Source organism: Aptenodytes forsteri, unplaced genomic scaffold (genome assembly GCF_000699145.1).
Source record: "Aptenodytes forsteri isolate BGI_AS27 unplaced genomic scaffold, ASM69914v1 Scaffold54, whole genome shotgun sequence".
Taxonomy (NCBI): domain Eukaryota; kingdom Metazoa; phylum Chordata; class Aves; order Sphenisciformes; family Spheniscidae; genus Aptenodytes; species Aptenodytes forsteri.
The window spans coordinates 3384382-3399995 of record NW_008796044.1 but is presented as its reverse complement, the minus strand read 5'-3'; positions in this window follow the sequence as shown (position 1 = coordinate 3399995).

The window sequence follows — 15614 nt, the reverse complement described above, 5'->3', positions numbered from 1 at the left end:
GGACAAGGGGGAATGGCTTTAAACTAAAGGGGGGTAGATTTAAGACTAGATCTAAGGAAGACATTTTTTACGCTGAGGGTGGTGAAGCACTGGCACAGGTTGCCCAGGGAGGTGGTGGATGCCCCATCCCTGGCAACATTCCAGGTCAGGTTGGACGGGGCTCTGAGCAACCTGATCTAGTTGAAGATGTCCCTGCCCAGGGCAGGGGGGTTGGACTAGATGACCTTTAGAGGTCCCTTCCAACCCAACATATTCTATGTTTCTATGGAAATCAATTAAGGGAGGAAATGCAGCTGGGATGTACATATCGAAGACTTTCTAGGCAACCCAAAGTAAATCTGCCAAGGGTAAATATATATATTCTGCCTTGAAGATATTTCTTCAGAGAATGGGATGTCATCTCCTAGTCCTTTGTAATACATATATACTGAGAAAAAGCCAGAGTATCCAGACACACAGAAAAGAATCCCGAAAATCACTGTGATTTCAGAATTTCAAATTAGGAAGAAAAGAATAGTTAAGTCAACAAAACCATTTGGTGTTTGTTTCCTGAAGAAAGTGGTAGCAATGCACAGGTAGTTTGTACCAAGGAAGTTTGAGCTTTGCACTTTTCGAACCTGGGCCCTGGCTCTGCTCCTGGGCTCTGCCTGGGCTCCATCCACTGACTCTCAGCATCTGCCACTGAGTTTGCCCCTGGATAAAGTCAACATTCAAAACAGCATACCCTATGTGGTGATGAGGGCTCAGAAATGAATTCTTAAAACATCTCTACAGATTTTAGAACAGGGTACGTGATTTAACACTGAAATATTTGCATACCTGCTCCTTCCCCCCCCCCCCCCCCGCCCCTTTTCTGGATGTACGTGATAAATGACAGATTCTCTCAGATAATATTCATGTGGTACTCCAAAATAATTCTGCAGACATGGTAAAAGCTTTTAGAGACTGTAAAACTGATTATCTCTTCTGTAGCTCTTTTCATCTTCAAAGCACTTACCAACATTAACTAATTAATCCTCACAGCGTCCCTCTGAGTTAGATATCATTGCCATTATACAGATGAAGGAATTGAAGCAAACACTTTGACTAGCTCATGATCACCAAGACAGTTGGTGACAGTGATGGAATTAGAATGCACAGACCTGTACTTCCAGGTTCTCTGTTCAAACCGCCACGCCGTTCCTCTCTTGACAAATGTACATATAGGTATTAATACCCTCACTGTGGCTGAGGGCTGAGTTGCTGTTAATGAAATCCTGTTAGGAGTTGCTTTGATGGGAAATTTGTTTGTAGTCAGACAGACTATTATCTTTTTAAACTCCTCTTCTGCAACTTTTTCCTGAATGGTCCAGAGTGCAAGCATGAATGGGTTGCCCCAGAAAAAATTTACTTTGGATACAGCTATAGCTAATTTTCATCATAGAATCATTAAGGTTGGAAAAGACCTCTAAGATCATCGAGTCCAACCGTCAACCCAACACCACCATGCCCACTAAACCATGTCCCTAAGTGCCTCATCTACTCGTCTTTTAAATACCTCCAGGGATGGGGACTCAACCCCTTCCCTGGGCAGCCTCTTCTAATGTTTCACCACTCTTTCAGTAAAGACATTTTTCCTCACGTCCAATCTAAACCTCCCCTGGCGCAACTTGAGGCCATTTCCTCTCATCTTAGAGAGGAATTTTAAAATGCTTCAGGTAATTACGAAAAAAGTTAAACTCTTCAGAAAATGAAAGTTGCATTTCCTGGTGGTGCACTGAAAAATTTAAGTCAGAAATAACTTATGATCTGTATCAATTCTGCTCTCTATCGGATAAATTCCTTAGCGGGGTAGCATGTCGAGTATCCTGGGCCTGCTCCTTGCTGACTTCAGATGCATTAGATGAGCTCCTGGCTGTATTCCGTTACAAGGAAGCCTGATGAGGACATGAAGAAAGACAAGAATGGGGGCACCCAAATTGTAGCTAAGTGCTATGACAATATTTTCAAATCAGATTATATAAATTTTTTGCAGCTCCTCATGTGCTGTGGGGTTTTTTTCTCGGTAAAATAGATACTTTCATGAAAAAAATTGTTTTGCTGAAAATTCTGTTCTCTAACCCCTAAAAGTTCTATCAAAACTCCATTTTTGTGGAGCCTTGAGAAAAGGCTCACTAGATATAACAGCTAGGTTACACATCTAGGTAGCCACATCTTTTATGATGAGGCTTGGGTGTATAGGCAATACTGAAGAACAGGGGAAGTTTTCGTCTGTGATTTTTCACAGGTTTTTATGAGTGATGATATCAGTGATAATTAAACTGAATGAGGAGGATCAGAACATGAACTTTAAGGCAACTAGTGAATGCGATGCTGAGCATAGGTCAATTTACAATGGACGTAAATATTACTACTACAGAAAGCATAATTAAAGCATACAGTAATGATGAGTGCCCAGATCTGCCTGGAGAATCCATGCGGAAAATCTACACAGGAAATCCTCCTGGTTAAAAAGTGGAAGGCTCCCTATTTGCTAATTGTCAAACTCCCACACTGGCTAGTGCTGCTGCTGCCCAGAGTAAAAATATATTGACTGTCACGTCCCACCTACAAGAAGGGGAGAGTGATTAAGGTCCGCAAATCCCCTCGGTGTGGACTAAGGTGAGGTAACGCTCAAGGTCCATACACGAACATCAGCTTTAATGGAACGAACACTATAAGCATCAACCCTCTGTGTATTAATATGTCACATAAGCTAAGTGGCTTTGTAAGAAGTTGAGGTAGGCCTTGTGTTACTTAGCAGCATCAAGGGCGAAGAACGAGAAGGAGGAGCCGGGGCGGGGAGAGCAAGAGAGAGCTGGGAAGCGAGAGAGAGAGAAATCACCAATCCTGGATCCAGCATCAGACCTGCCAACGGGGGTTGTCGGTGTGGAGAGCACCCCAAGGAGGCTCGTGTGCGCCCCTATTTATTGGCCCCAGTCCAAGGTTTCTAGAATCTTCTCTCACCCCAGCTTCAGGAGTGGTTGAGACATTAGTCAGTCAAGGAGAGTGACACTGGGCCACCCTCCCTGTGGCTGGCTTCTGGAGCTTTCTCTTGGGGCATTGTCTGTGCTCACAGCACAGTCACTTGGGCCTCGTCCCTTACATTGACTTAAGCAGAAACTACCATTTGATGTAAAACTTACTCTGTTGAGTAGATGATGTACAGTGAGGCTGGGAGCCTGTTTGCTTTAAAATCTGGGTTTGCCTCTTGGCAAACCTCTGCTCCGCAGTGTGAAAGATCATTAAGGAGATTTAAACTAGTGCAGCAGCACAGGGTGCGTGGCCTACAGTATGTGGAAAGATCTAGAAAACTGTATGACAGACTGCTGTACAGACCTTAATACAACTGATTCTTTTTTTTTCCCTTTAAATGATCAAAATAAATAAAAATCTTCAGATCTCCAGATCTGTCTCTTAGAATATAAAATGATAAACTTAAATCCTCAAATTTTGAGCTATGTTAGGTGTCAGAAAGAGTTCAAAATGTTTCTGCTTCTTCCTCACGTGTCTGTACAGTGTTGGTTTCCTCTACTAAATTGAAAATGTGGTCTCTTACTTGCATATTGTGTAACAATGGACAAAAGATTAAGTAAATATAAATCTCGCAGAGTTTAAGTCTATTAGAGCAGGAAAGCAATAAAGACTGGAGAAGGTTTGTTTATTTTTGATAAGTGGTCTAAAAATGATCACAAAAGGATAGGATTTGGAAGTTCTGTGAGTACAGAAAGGTACTCTGAGAAGGAGGGCAGAGTGGGGGCTCTGGTGTTGTCAATGAAAAGTGTACAAAGTTCAGCAGACGTGCTGTTGAAAAAATCAGGAAGTATAAAATTAATATTTAACCAGATTACTACATTTTGTCTGCTTCATTAATTTTTCATTAATTTATGAAAATGCTGTTGATGGAAATAATATTGACAGGGTGTGTTGTTTTGGTTTGATTGTTTGTTTTTTTTTAATATCTTCTGGTAAATGGAAACTTATCTTCCTTATGAACACAAACCATCTAACAAGCCGTATTGGGCAAATGCTCTAATAAGACAATAATTATTAGGGCATGGTGCATTAATGTTTTATGTTGTTCATAACTCAGCTTTAAGAGATTAATAATGGAGATGTGAGTGGAATGTTGTCTTAAGTGTTTATGATTATGTTAATATTAAGACATACTGTAGGAAAGGAAATTACTTTCAGGTAGTCACCCTTTTTTTTGTAGAGAGAGTGTTCTGAAGGAAATGTTGTGTCCATTTTCTTCCAGTAATTCTTAGGCAGTTCCGCTCAAGTGAAGTGATAGGAGCAACTCTCCATGACTACAAATCCATGAGAACCTATTATCACTGTTCTACAATTCCAAAGTTGCTTGAGCTGCAACTCTTTGGCCTCAAATTATTGGGGAGCAAGAATTCCAGAACCTTAATTCATTTCAGAAATTTCACAGTTATTCCTTCTATGTCTGAAACAAACCCTAACGCCTCAGAACTCTGATATGTTTTGAACTGTGCGTTTGGATTGGCAAAGCCACTTCTGAAGAAGAATGCTTGGAAAATTTGGAGGTAATATTTAATCACAATGACAAGCTGAACAAATGTAGTAAGGAGAAAGAAAAGCAATAATCTATGTGGAAATGAGCGGAACATAGAGCATGGTGGAGTTTTGTAAATGTCTTTAACTAGTTGTGGGCATAGCATACGCATTCTGATTGCAGATATTTTTTTCCTCTCTTTTTTCAATCTTAAGCAATTGCTGAGTATCCTCCTCCCTTCAAGAAGTCACTGAAACAAAAGCGCCTTTTGTAGGAGATGAGAATTCTTTGCTGTGTATTAGAAACTAAAATATCTCTTAGAAGTTGTGTTGTGTCATTTTGATGCTGTAGGTAGAATACAAATGTGGTATGCATATTTTTATAGCGTATTTCTGTCTGGCCCTCTTTTGTCACAGAGTATATGTATCTATGAGGTCTTCACTTGGCTCCATTCTTCTGTGTTGAATTTTTGCTCTCTGCCCCTTCTCTTCATATCTTCATCACATTTTCTAATCAGAACCTGAACCCAGTAACAGTTGAGTTGAGCTTTTAAGATCATGAAGTGAGTTAGAAGTTAAGCAATACAAGTTCACGTATGCAGAAGTGCTCCTACTACCAGCATATCACGAGCTTGATCAAACTTGCAAACTTATTTGTGTTTTCTTCTTGCTTTTAAGTGCCTGCACACATATTGTTAATATTCATACCTAATGTGTGAAACACACAACCGTTTATCACAGCCCAGCAGGCAGGATACAGATGTTTTCAAACACCACTGTATCCTTATCTCAATAGTGCTAATATTATCCCCTGCCAAAACAGACATGATATATTGAAGTATCTGTAACCGTTACAGGATCTCTGCATATTCCTTGAATTTAGCCTGCAGCAGATCTGTCATCCATGGTGATCCTGATGTTGCAGCTGATGGTGCAAGAAGCAGCTTAAAAATATTGTCAGAGCATTGGTGCTGACTTAAAAGCAGTATAGCCTCTACTGACCTGTGAATTGAGATGTCCATTAAGCTAGACTGCCTGCTTTTCCACATTCCCTACCGCGTCTTTATATTCTGATAGTAGTTCTCCTTCATGTTTGTAACCCTCTGTCAGTTAGAGATGGGGTTCAGATCATAGTCACAAGCTAGCTAGAATCATAGTTAGGGGCCAAACTTATCTAATTTTAAAGCTTATCAGTAGTTAATGAAATAGGTTCTAATCCACCAAAGTCTGTTTGAGTTTTGGGAAAACTTTCTTTTCTTTTTTTTTTTTCTGACTGGATTAAACCTGACACCATAACATAGGAAAAAGACAAGTCCAATACTGCAAACCATTTTCTGTTTTATTATCTACAATATTTGTATACTGCAGTGTTCAATTACACCACAATTGTGCAGAGATCCAATCTTTGCAACGTAATGACTTCCTGATGATCTGTCTTTAAATGATAAATGAAAAGAATATGCCGCCTTCCAGCTGCATATACAACAAAGTTTATTGCCACTCAAACCTGCTTTTTATTCCTCGGGTGGATGGGGAGGTGTAGAAGGAAGGTTAAAAATGTCCGTGTTACACTCTTTTCTAACCTGTTCTCATATGGTTAAGTTACTTGGATATATTTCCAATGTTGTTCAACTTCCCTGAAATAAATCTTCCCGAAATTCAAAGGGGAAAAGTGGATGGGGTTAATCTCAGGATTTTGCAACAGAGTTTAGATCAAATCAAAACCCTTGGCTACTGGTGAACCACAGGTTCTTGATCATGTAAGTCCCTCCATCACCCACTCCAGCATGGCACTTTTGAAATGTAGAAATCTGTCACTTCTGAGATAAACCCACTAATCCACCTCTCTCCTTGGCACATTCTCTGTTCAGTGAGCAGATTTCTTATATGGATATTTTCTATCACTTTTGCCAGTGCTACCTCTGTGTCATAAGCTGATGGCTTTAACTAGTGATTTTCTGTTTTTCAGATTCAACAGAGAAATCCAAACACTGCTCTGTGAAGTGTTTTCAGAGTTCATCCCCTGCTGAAAGTCTCCTCTAAGGTAATGGTTACGAATGACAGCAAGCGTATGGTAAACAAAATTTCTGAAAAATGTTTCTTGCTCATCCAGAAAGCTTGTGAATTCTGTAGTCTGCGTTACTCCTCTCAGCCAGCCTCTGTCAGTTGTGCGGGTTAAATATCCGTACAAGTCTTTGTTCTGGTTATTTTTGGTTAGGCTTTTTAATCATACTTCCACTTTCCATGCTGTTGTCCAAATTTTGCAGTTTCATATCTCTGCTTGTGCTATCTTTTCCTTTTTTGCAGTCATCTGATCTCAATATCCTGCTTGAATTTTTCTCTGTGTCCTCTCTGAGAGGACACAGTCAAGTGTCAATCAAGTCAACTTGATTAGCGCCTTTAGCTGTTCTTACTTCTTTGCCACATCTGCTCAACTATTCAGTTTACTTCTCTGTTAAGAATATTTTTGGTGTTCATCATGTGTATGGTCATGCTAATGAGCTTGTGCACTTTATTTCTGAAATAACTCTTAATCTAGTTCCGGTGCGGTTTGTATATAAGCTCATTGTTTGTGTGACAACGTTGTCTGTGTTTCACAAGGTTTTCGAGTGTAATGGTTACTTTCGGGTTCTCTGGTGGAATGTTTGTATGTTCAAATCCTCAAGATTCAATATGTGTATATATATATATATGCGCCTAAATCACTAAGTGAGATTCTTTTTTGAGAAGAGAGGACATTGTGATGACTGTAAGGTCCTTATAATCTATTGATCTGCTTCCTGAGCTATGTTGATAGTTTTGTGCTTTGCAGAATAAACATCATCTATTGTATTATAGCACAGGCTGTAGTCATGGGTTTTTTTGGATTCCTACTGACACTCTTGCAGCAGTCTGCTTCCCTCTTCTTGGGCTTCTTTTATGATGAAGTCTTATTATTTGAGAAAATAAAAATGTGTATGATATTCACAATGCTTTGGCTCCTTGTTGAAAATTAAAGACGTAGGACATAATCATGAGTCTTTTCAAGTACTTGTATTGATTACTATTACTGTATTGTTTAGATTAGGATGCAGCAAGATGGTAAATTGCTAACCATGTATCACTGTTTTGTAGTTCACTATTGTAAGGAATTACTGAGGAGGGTTTTTCTCTGTTCCTGTGTGCTACCCTAGCACTTATTTGTTTATTTATTTATTATTTCTCTAGGGTTTTAGTGGTGTGTTTTACAATATGGTTCTTTTTCACAGCAAAAGAAGATCTTGTCAGCAGAAGATTATGGCACATATAAATGGGTGACGTGAGGGGTTGTATCTGTCTGTAGCTTCCCTTTCCGCTTTCAAGTCAGGCATGTACTGAAAGACCTATTTCTGAGTTTTGAGATTCAACATAGTAACACTTAAGAATGCTACTTCCATAATTTCACTGTTTGTTTGGTTTTTGGGAGACAAGTTTTGTAGTTAGAGTTGATCACAGGATTGCTCATACATGCATGTTTCACTGCCAGTTGAAAAATCTGCAGCCTGTATATGGTCCAGCCAGGCAAAATGTGTTAGAGGACTGAAAAGTTTAGACAGTGATTATTCTGGAAAACTTAATAGTAGTCAACTTAGAGGAAATTAACCCACTTGTCAGGGGGAAGATATGGTCAGAAACCTAGAGAAACACAGAGTTACACTAATTGGCAATGGAAAATCATAATCCTCCTCTGTCACCAGACTTTCTTCATTTTGTCATTGTGTGTCCCCCTGTCACCTTCCCCTGATGACTGCCAGCCTCTGCAGTCCCAAAGACTCTGGAATTTGTTATGCTAATACACCATAACCCATAAGCAAGTTGTTGGATCTGATCTTTCACTTTCTTAGCAGCAACACCTGAAAGGTCATCAGTCTCTAAGCAGGTTTCAAATATTCAAGTGCACTCTTCAGCCATGACCTCTGGTTTTGTGCATACGTTAATTATTCAGCACTGATAACTAGGGGAGAAAAACAATTTGAAATTTGACATTTTGTATCATAGGTCATCCCTTAAATTGTATTAATTACATTAATTCCTTCAGATTCCTAAACGAATTGGTCGGATTGCTCAAGAGGACAACAATTTGGAATAAATAGTTCTACTAGTAGTTTTTAAGTAATAAATGTGTTAAAAGGAAGTGAATGCAATCCAGAGGATATGCCCCAAACAACTGGATTAGAATATGTAGTAGCGATGCACAGGGGATTTTTTTGCATATTGTAAATTGACTAGGTGTGTTAATACAGTTTCTCATGAGGTGGTAATTACACTTAAGGAAAATGTAAGGTAAATTTCAGCGATTCGAAGCCACATTCTCTACGTTTCTTTCTTGAGATTCAGATAATTGAAGAGCTCATGGTTTATGCAAAATAATTACTTCATACTTTTCTTCTGCATGGGGATTCTTTGTTTGCATCTTTAATAACCCTAAATGTGATCAACTCAGTTTGGAACTGATACCTTAGTTTCAATGCTGGAGTTACTTAGGTTGTTTAGGTCCGCAAGCAACCTTGGAGGGCAGCTAAGGAAGCTGTCTAGTTTCTTTTGTCTCTAAAAGCTTCCACTGCTTCTGTCTCGCTTTGCTGCCTTGTATAATGCATAAAAGAACACTTCAAAAAGTTTCATATTTATGGAATTGCTTTGAAAACTTGAAGTATATTGTTTTGGAAATTATTGTACAATAGAAGAAAATAATTTAAATACGAATTAAAATATTGAAATCAGTACCTGGAGGGATTATAAACGATTATAAAGGATTTTGCCCATCATGAAGAAAAAGCAAAGCTGCTGTAAAAGCAAAACTGTCCTGTGAAAACACTGGATGGAAAGAATAAAGAATTACTGAAGTAATTATGACTTCTCAATGGCAATTGATATTTACTCATTAGTGGTGTTTGGGTTCTTTTTTTGATTTTGTGGGGGTTTTTTTCCAGCTATGCCAAATAGACCATTTTATAATAATCTTCAGCTAATGACACTTAGATTCTGTGGTAAAGCATTTGGGTTTTTTCTCCCCTCAAAGCTTTTTTTGTTTTTCCCCCCCTTTCTCATTTTTTCCTGCATATAAGTCTTTGAGAAAATATCTTGTTTCTGTTTGGCTACTGCAAGTGTACTACCATTGGAGCAGGGCATCCACTTCCAAGAAATTTGGATGACAATACTTCACAGCCAGCTACAAATATTTATAACCTTGAGGTCGTCTTTGATCCTAAATCAGCTTTCAATTACCATGTTCGTTACACTGGAAAAATATGATATTATCATTTCCAGAATACAGCAAACTCAGGAGGGTGCAGTTATTTTAAGGCTTCTATTACTAATTATAGCTAACTTATTACCATACGTTGTTGCTGGCCTTCCAGAATACTTGTTTATATAGAATTCATCAGCTATTGGATTAATTTCCTGAAATTTTACATGGACCATTGCACAAGTGTTGAGATAGCCACAGTATTATTTATGAGAAAACTTTGGATTACTTTGTAAATTCTATTCCTTTCTTATCCAAGACAGAGAGCAAAACACCACGAATCCTGAGCTATTTGTTTAAAATTATAATGAATGTTAGATCAAATTTTGGATTTGTTCTTTGTCTTTCAGGATTGTGATATGCTTTGAAATTCTCAAACGTGCTGGATGCAATTTTGAGTAGGAATGTTTGCAATATGTAGAGTCAGTGTCATATATTATGACCTCTGTAAGCTCACTTGCACTGTGATGTTAAATACATCAAAGAACTCTGGTTGAATTAGGCAGGAAAGTTGTAAGAGGGTATCAGCATGAAACTGTTGTATAAAAGATCTCCATCCAACACATTTTCTAGACACACATTTTGCTATTGTAATCTTCAAGAAAATCTTTGATGCATTAAAAATACTGTATATCTTTTACTTGACACAAATTTTTGTGGTCAGTATGATTCAGTCTTTATTGAAATGTGCATATTTATTAAAAACTTAAGAAATATAAATTGAAATTGAGGACTCAAGTGATCAGCACCATCTATTTATTATGTATTTATTGAAATGAGGAGAAATTCAAATGCAGTTGATCCCCAAGATTCCCTTATTTACTTTTCTGGTAAAACAAACAAACAAACAAAAAACCCAAAAAAGGGAAAATTAATAAATCTCTTTCCTCTATATGAACTGTTTGCCTCATTCATAGGGCTGTGATGTGACAAATAGACAAGAAAGTTGGTATTATGCACACACTTGTAAATTAATAGCAGGTTTCTCACTAAGGATAGAAAGGCATAGAAGAAAAGATTGATTTCTAGCATGGTGGGCAAGAGACCTGAAACGAGCATAGAACTCTACTGACTACGTTATTTAGTTACTGCTCACCAGAAGGAAGCAAACTGTCTATGCGATAGTAACTTGCAGCCAGAATAGAATGTTCTCGTTTTGGAGAAGCTTATCAATCATTTTTGAATCTCTGTTTTCGGATTAGACAGCTAGTGCTTTACTTGTTTTGCTGTTTAGCATGTTCTAGCATTGGTTCTTTCTTTAGTAATATATGACTTGATTATGTATTTGTGTCGTGCTTTTTAATAATTGCTAAAGTTTGGCTATTGAAGACTGTCAGATTTTCCTTTTTGTAAATGTTAATTGAAGGGGGGGAAGTATTTTTTTCTTTAGTCGCCTTATGTTCCTGTTGCTCTGTGAGTAAACAACAAAAAAATCCAACTTGATATTTTAACTTCCCCATATGATTAACCTTTTCATCAGATGAGCGTAGTGAAAATCTACATGAAATAGTTGTTCTTCTCTCCAGTATAACCTCACGTATTTAATGCCAAATCCATCCTTGCACCAACATCTTTAGCAAAATGGAAAGGGGGGCTGCCAGTGTAGCTGTGTATTGAGCACTGATAATAGGTTTTGCCTTTTTGCCAGTGGACTTCTTCAGAAAAGTTGTTGAGAAATAGAATCTCTCTGTGACTCCTGTACCAAAGTCTACAATGATTATTATAACAAGTACTCCATTAAGAGACAGTGCTATCACATTAACGTGGAGGCTCCAAACTGTTTACTTTTCTCCCTAAAATGTTTTCTGGTGCAATAGTGAGGTATCTTTTCATGTCAGTGGTACGGGAACTTTATGGATAGATCAAAGGTTGCATTCACTTAATACTAGTCTCTGTTTTAAGTATAAAGACAAGAGGCCTGAAGTAGAATATGAAAGCACTATGATGGTACTGTAATCTCTCAAGGTGTTAATCAGAAAGTGCCAGCAGAAAACTTGAAAGAGCAAAATGCAAATAAAGAGAATAGGGAGATAACGAGTTGTGTAGAAGTGCCAGAGCATTGTGGGATATTTATTTTTACTTTTTAAGTCCAAGGTAAGTGCAGGGACTTGTTTTGGAAGATAACCTGCTAGTTTTTAATGAAATAACAAGTTAGGCGAAAAGATGGACAGGGAAGATTTTGAGGAAAGGTCTTGGAGCAACGTTGTTTTGCCTGCTATGTTGGATTAATAGCTGTACAATACCTGCATTTTGACTGCACATTACTGAAGGCACCCATTCTTCACCTACCGTTTTAGCAAGTATCTGTGATAGTGAGACTGAGTGCTAGGCAAAAACATGAATAAAAATTATGCTTAGTTGCACAGCAGCTTCAGGTGTGAGCATTTTTGCATACAGTGTGCACGTGCATTCATGAATGTGCACGTGTACAGAAGGGCATGGACATACACATTTCTAAATCCAGGCATCAGCTTTCTGGTACTAGGAAAGGACATGTGCGTCAACTAAGGAAAAGCATTATATTCTTATGTAATATTTAAGATTATTTGCATTTTAGTCCTTCCTTTTTATAAAGCTGGAAGTTTTCTTTAGAGACATTTAAGTATTTGGATATAATTCTCTTCATATGTAAAAACCTCATCACTTTCTACAAAGTGAAGAGTAATCTCTCTGCTGTAATTCTTTGCTCCATAATCTCCTGTGTATAGCTTAGCTGCAAGGTTGGTCATACCTCGTGTTCTTTAAGGATTGTTTACACAAGCAGTTTGCTCATTTATCTATTTATAAATATGATTTGTGCAAATGAAATCAAAATTTGTTCCCTTTACAGTACTACTGTTTCTATTTGCATTGGTAAAAGAATAATTAATGCGTAAATATCCTTCAGAAAATACAGAATAAACTTTATATGTACAAAATTTCAGTTTCAGATTAATTACCCTGCAGTCAGTACAGGGTGATGTTTATTTTAGATGTCTTAAAACTGTAGATTATTGCTGCTGGATAGTTAAACCTTTGCCAAAAATGAATGAAAAAGTGACATATGACTGATGCTCCTGTGTGCAGATTATCTTATTGCCGGTGAAAGAAACTATTAGAGACAAGGAAATACACCTCAGAGTTGTAGCGAAGTCATCGTTTTTTTGGTGAGGATCTTGTGATTTATCAAAGAGACATTGCATTGCAGTGCACTGGGTCTTTGAGAGACAGCTCATCATAATCTCTGGGGCCGTGACCTAACAGATTAAATAGAACAATGAGTTTGTGTTGTCAGAGCAATTCTGTCTAGAGGACAAAACATTTTATTTAGGCGGTAGATTGATGGGATTAAAGCTTTAAATTGATTTACTTTACACACACAAATTTACTGTAAATTGTTTTTTATTAAACCAGCCACTGGATTGTTAAAGGAATTATTTTAGGACAGATGAGTTCATTTAAATGAAGAGTGAAGGATCAAAACCCTCAGAATTTATTAGTAAACTCAGTCCCTGCCATTCCTTTGCTCAAAAGCAACATAATCTTTTCTTATTTTATGTTTATTTTAACTTGCAGACTGTTTGGAAGAACTGGAGACATATAATCCTGTCTCTATTCCTTTTCAGCACTAAATAAACTTGGAGTGCCACAAGGTATCCCAATAATCAGAAATTCAAATAATTCTTAAGGTGGAGAGAGATGCTATTTTCTTTAAAAGCTTTTGAAAAATGGCACAAATAAATAGTATCTATTATTTGTGGTCCCTTGATTTGTTGTCGCTATGCAACTCTTCAGAATAAACAGAGAAACATGCTATGAAAGCATATATCCTTTTCACAAATGCAGTTCTTCACTCTAAGAAAATTACCTAAATGTTTAAATAAGCAGTTTACAGTGAGAGCCTTTTCATTGTCTTTCTCTTTCCCTGTAATGCTCAGCAGGTGTTTAAATGTTTTATTTTTCCACTTTAAACTATCAGTGTGAAGGAATACCAATAGTTTTAGATAATCCAAAATTCCCTTTGCTCAGCTTCTTAGTTTACAGTTATGTATGTGAGTTAGAAATCTATTACTGTGTGTACATCTTCCACCCAAATCTATTCACCAAGCATCAAAACTCATCAGTGAGATGGAATAATGCCATTTAATTAGTCTTTGATATACAGTTAAATTAGGTCTTAATAAGGTGTAGTGCATCCTAAAATCAATTATCTTGCTCTTCTTAATAAGAGCAACTAATTAGTAGGTAAATTGCCACAGTTCCCCTTTTATCCTACAGTTTTTACAGTCTTGTGGAGGAGATTAGGCTGAGGAAATTACTCCCCAATAGCTCAGAGAAATTTTAGGGCATGCCTCAGAAAATGCTTTGCCAAGCAAACTGTGGTACAGAAAAGAAACAAAAAAGAAATAGAGGGGGGGGGAAAGAAAGAAGTCTCATCAAAACCACTGAATTCCTTGATAATTTTGCCCAAACTCCTTGTGTCAGGTCACCTACCTGACAAAAGCAAACAGAAACTAGGTGTTGCCCCGCCTGCAGCAATCTGTTAATGTACAGTGAGTGTCTGTCCTGGGGTTCATTTCAATGCGGTCATCGGTTAACCAAAATATCTTTTTTTTTTTTTTTCATGGAAAATTGTGCAGCTGCAAACAAAGGACACTTTATGGGCCTGAAGCACAGTCTTTACAAAATACGGCTTTATGTGGAGAACGACTTTCTTTTAGATGGAGAATCCAAGTCTCAAAGAGGAAAATAATTGCCACGTCATATGAAAGAAGAGCACAGTGGTCATGGAAAAAGTCAGTATTTATCCATAGGTACCAAAATTGTTACATGGTTTAAGCACAAAAGTGTTGCATTTGAGATCTCATTTTTTAGCAAATCCTTCCAGCTTCTTCAAATGGAAGTTTCTTCCATTTTTTAATCTATATTCCCAGTTACAACAAACTAACTGCTGGAAAAAAATTGTGAGTACAAGGAGAGTATTGCAAAGAGTGCTCAGGAAATCTTCACAACTTCTGTCTGTCTCAACATGCTACTAGACATCTACTGACTTTGACAGACCCTGATTTCATCCAGTCGTGTAGGCTAGTATACAGTATATTGCCATAGATTTGTCAAATTTGATGGCGCCTTGTAGAGTTTTTGCTCTCAAAAGATGGTGTCATTCTCTGTCATTGGATAGTCTTTTTTTTTATCATGGTCAAACATTTGAAGGGAACTCAAGGACACGCTTGTGATTAATCAACGAAGGGAGAGGCTTTTTTTCATTCTTTTTCTGCTGCTACTACATCCTGCACATACTAGTCCCTTCACGCTAAACTCTTTTGCCAAGCATGTCAGAGAGATTTTACAACTGTGAAAGTGTGATGTTATTGCTTCAGTTTCCCTTATGCTTATTGTTGCAGTTTTTCTAGACACTTTCTGGTGTTAGTCGTTAATGACAACACAGTGCCCCTGTTTAGAGAGCCTCATGAGGTTGCCGTCTGTTCTTTGTTTTTTCTCCCTGCTGCATTACTCCTGCTTTTTGTGGAAGGAAACGTTCTGAAGGCAGCCATTCCTCCCTGTGAGACTTGATGAAATGATGTATTCTTTCATATCTATTCCTGATTCAAATGCTTTTCCCAGTAATTCAGTTCATGATCTTAACAGTACCAGAAAACTGTGAGAAGCAGTCCTCCTATTTGACTTTTAACTGGTCTGTGACAGGTGATTATAGTAATGAATATCTGAATCTCCAGACAGTAACACTTACATTAGCATCTCTGATATTATGTCAGTGGTCTTTTTGTTGGTGATCGGCTTAAGCGGCAGAGAAGAAAACCAAACGTGC